This window comes from Musa acuminata, chromosome BXJ3-10, assembly GCF_036884655.1.
Source record: "Musa acuminata AAA Group cultivar baxijiao chromosome BXJ3-10, Cavendish_Baxijiao_AAA, whole genome shotgun sequence".
Classification (NCBI taxonomy): domain Eukaryota; kingdom Viridiplantae; phylum Streptophyta; class Magnoliopsida; order Zingiberales; family Musaceae; genus Musa; species Musa acuminata.
Window position 1 is genome coordinate 4,009,886 of NC_088358.1, and position 4,687 is coordinate 4,014,572.

Sequence of the window (4,687 nt, forward strand, 5' to 3'; positions counted from 1 at the left end):
TGACGGCTTCATGACGAAACTTATATTTCGATTTTAAATAATGATACATGTTTTCACAAAAAACTTGAATACCCTCACATGAAATCAATTGTATGAAATAGAAATAAATTTTCTATCCTATTGAAATTAATGAATTTATTTTACCAATCTTGTGAATCTCATGAAAATAAACATGATGAATATTTTGAAAATAAATGAGTGTTTCATGCATTTGGTCTTAATGATTTCTCTTGAACATACTTTTTGAAATCATACTTAATGATGAATATCAAGATATTAAAAGGATATTATCATGGAATCATGCTTGATGATTTGTTTTACGAAATTTACCTTTCTGTCTTAAATGTTGACACTTGTTTTATTAAAGGTAAAGACATGTTTATAAGAAGCAAATCACATGAATAGAAATTTATAAAAATGAAATGCGATCCTCTATCTTATCGACTTTTCAATAAATCTATGCTTGTCATGTATGAATTTATTGAATGTGACTTTGAGGATGATTTCGGATTTCACAAATGCTTGATTCATACTTATGACATGAGACACATTTTAAATATGAATCATGTTCAATTCTTCAATCATGTTATATCTCCCTTAATTCATTTTGTTCTCATAGATTTATTTACCAAAGAGGAGAATCTTCCGAAAATGAAATGATACAAATGAATCACTTATCGATATGTCTTTTTGAAATATCTTTTTAATGTGATGTTGAAAATTTGAGATGCCTATTGGAATTCATGACATGAGATAATTGAATCCTTGACTTACTCTGGCTTGAAAATAGATGTTTAAAATCTTGCTTGATGAGTTGTTTTATAAGATTTTGCCTTTACGTCTTGAACTTTCATGCTTATCTTGATTTGACATATAATGACTAAGGCATGCTTAGATGAAAAAGAATCACTTAAAAAATACTTTTCCCATCTGATCGAGATTAATGATTTCATGATATTTTGTGAATCTCAAAATTGATTTTGATGACTTGATTATGAATTTCAAGTTAACGATTTGATTTGAATGAGTTTTATCTAAATCATAATCTTGATCTTGCAAAATTGGAATCACAAATAATATCTTTTGGTATTCATGAATCGATACTCACAATATGAAAGTTTTGATATTCATGACTTGAATCTTTCTTTCTTTTTGCCAATGACAAAGGGAGAGAAAGAGTTGCTAATGTGCTATCTTGAATTGATGTAAAGGGTCATCTCAAAGAGAAATTAGCTACCTTGCACAAGTCAAGAAAATGTAAAAACTTGCTTACTTTCTTGCACATCTAAAGAAAAGATACAAATGTAACACTTGCCAAATTGTTTGCTTGCCTCATGTAAAACATGGTCCCTTGCTAGTTTGGTATTTTGCTAAGGAAGCAAAAATGACACTTCTCGAAAGAGAAGAAAGAGCTTACTTTCTTGAACATCTTTAATTTGCTAGCTAGCATGATGTACAATTTGCTATCTTGAACATTACAAAGAAATACTATCATGCACATTGTAAAGAAAAGCAAATATGCCAACTTGCACATCTTTAAATTTGCTATTGTAAAAGTTGCTAGTTTGTAGAGAAGCAAAGAATTGCTATCTCGAAAGAAGCAAAAAATGCAAAACTTAGAAAACTTGTAATATAATTGCTCTTGCCATACTTTGTATCAAAAATAAGTTAATATCCTTAAAAGCATCGCATTAAATTTTTTAGTATCCGCAATGTATCACATGTATCACAAATTGAAATTTTTGAGACTATTATCATATCATGTTTAACAATTGATGTCTTTCATGACATGATTTCTTTGTATTTTTGTCTTGTATATATCATGTGATGATTGAAATATTGATTGATGCAAATTCATAATTTATGTAAAAGTCTAAATCATTGGTTCCTCTCCTTCTTTTCGGCAATGACATAGGGGGAGAAAGATTGCTAGCTCAGGGCAAATGCTGGCTAGCTTGTACTCTTCCCTTCTTTTCGACAAAAACAAAGGGGAGAAAGCTTTTGCTAGTTAGAACATGCAAAGAAAAGCAAAGTGCAATCTTGCACAAAAATTCAAGTGTTGAATTGCCATGAACTTAAATCTTGCTATGCTTTTGTGCTTATATGTTGTGATCTAGCTTATGTTGCAAAAATTTGCATATCTTTTAAAATAGCTAGAGCTACTTCTCCTTTTTGTTGATGACATAGGGGGAGAAGTATATTGATGACTTCATGCATTGAATTGAATATTCTTGGATTTGGGATAATCCAAGTGTTCTATCAATGGCATATTGATAGGGGGAGTTTGGTTAAACTCCGGAAAATTAAGGTTAACTCCGTTAGTCATCAATTAGTTGTCATCATCTGTCACGACCCGAGTCTGATGAGCCAACTAGCCAATAACTCCATTTTGGTCCTTCAACCACGGACCAAAATGCTCAAGCGGGAGTTAACGTAATACACTCATCAGGCCCTTATAAGCTAATCATACACATTGCCCACTTCCGATGTGGGACTAATGGGATGTTACAATATCTCCAACTCAATTAGGTCCTCGTCAAGGCCCGACATAACCCTTTCCTACTCAATGGTGGCTCCACGCCGTGATGAGTTCTCTAACTCCATCCACGGGTAGTCCTTTTCTACTCGAGCCCTCTCACCCTGCCCAAATGCTAGGTCGGCTCTGATACCAAATGTCACGACCTGAGTCTGATGAGCCAACTGGCCAATAACTCCATTTTGGTCCTTCAACCATGGACCAAAATGCTCAAGCGGGAGTTAACGTAGTACACTCATCAGGCCCTTATAAGCTAATCATACACATTGCCCACTTCGGATGTGGGACTAATGGGATGTTACATCATCAAAAAGAGGGAGATTGTTGAATCTCATATTTTAATGATGAAACTAATTGATTGTGTTTAGATGTTTAACTACATTTTGAGTGATGCAGGTCTACTCGATCAGGATTAGACAGTTAACGCAGGAGGAATTGACGTTGCGCCGGAGGAGATCATGTTAGGATATTGGATGGCAGAAGGCTTCGGATGTCGGGCATCGGGCCAAGAGTGGAATTGCGACAAGGATATCGGGGTTACGGAGGTCAACCACCGATTAGGCAACAAGCCGCAAGAGAGGACGATGCGCCGAAGAATCGGACGAAGCACCAACCAATGACGTGCCGGGCAACATAATGTCAATTCGCTTTGTAATAATTGTCTAGATCGGAGTAGAGTTTTGGCTTGTGTGTGCAGGATTAACTACGATAACGATGAAGACATAAAGAGAAACAAAGTGTCGGAGTCAAAGTGCGAAGGATTTGTTGTGAGTTCGAGAGTTTGACAAAAGTCCGAAGGTTCGTCGGGAATGCTGCCGGAACTAGCCGAGAATGAGTAGGGAGCTTGCCGAAGAGTTTTTCGGAAGCTCGCCGGAAGGTTTGTTGGAAGTTCACAGAGCTCGCCGACAAAGATCGAAGCTTGCCGAAGAAGCTCATTGGAACTCGCCAAGATCAAATCATGAAGTCTAGGAGCTTGGCGGGAGTCCGTAGAATGGTTTCCGAGAGTTCGTCGGAAGACCGTCGGAAGTTCGTAGGAAGACCGTCGGAAGTTCACCGGAAGCTCGCCGAAAAAAGTCTTGACTTGCGGACTTTGTAATAGCTTAGAAAATGTCTTTAAATTCATAGTTAGCATGTTAATTAGGGTTAGGATTAGGTGTTAATCCTATAACTCAAGTAGGGGCCAATTGGGCCCGAGTTTGGACTGGTTTGGGCCAAGTTTGGAGCCCAACCAATGAGCTAAAATAGTGTAGGCAGTGGCACCGCCAGATTAGGCGATGGCACCGCCTAGAACCCAAGAACCAAGCGGTGGCACCGCCCAGCACCCGAGAGCTAGGGGTGGCACCGCTTGGCTGGGTGGTGGCACCGCCAGTACACTATCAGTGTCAGACACTAACAGGCGGTGGCACCGCCACTGATAGGCGGTGGCACCGCCAACATCGGGAACCAAAGAGAATTCAAATTTTGGAGCCCAAATTTGAATCCTCTTAAGGCCTATAAATACCCCTCAATTCTCAGCTGAGATTATAACTTTTTGAGAAGCAAAAGATTGAGAAAAAGATCTTAGAAAAGTCTTAGCAAGTCTTGTTTTCAATTTGCTAGAGTGTTCACCTCCTTTTTTCTTGCTGAAAATTTATAAGAGTGTGAACTACTTGTAAAAGGTTGTAAGAGGGGTATTTGTCCTTCCCCTTCAAGAGATTTGCTAGTGGAAGGTGGGAGCCTCATCGAAAAGGGCCTCGCAAGTGGATGTAGGTTATTTGACCGAACCACTTTAAAATCGGCGTGATCTCTGGTTTGCATTTTCTTATTGCTATTTACATTACTGCAAACCTTCTTACATGTGTTATTTCCTCATTACCTTTGTTGCACACCTTTACGAACACATGTTCAAGTTAAGATTTTTAAGTTCGGTTTTTATCGTACGAAAGATTTTCCAAAACCGACGTTTTAATCCACTACACTAATTCAACCCCCCCTCTTAGTGCCGCTCCAATCCTAACATTTTCATAATTTGGATAAAATGACAAAACTAAAATTTTTAAAATTCATAGGGGTAAAATTATCTTTTGCCCAAAAACCTTAATACCCTTCTCTTTCTCCCCTACTGTTGTTGTCGTTGCCGCCACCCTATCGGCGACGGCCTGTGCGGTGTGG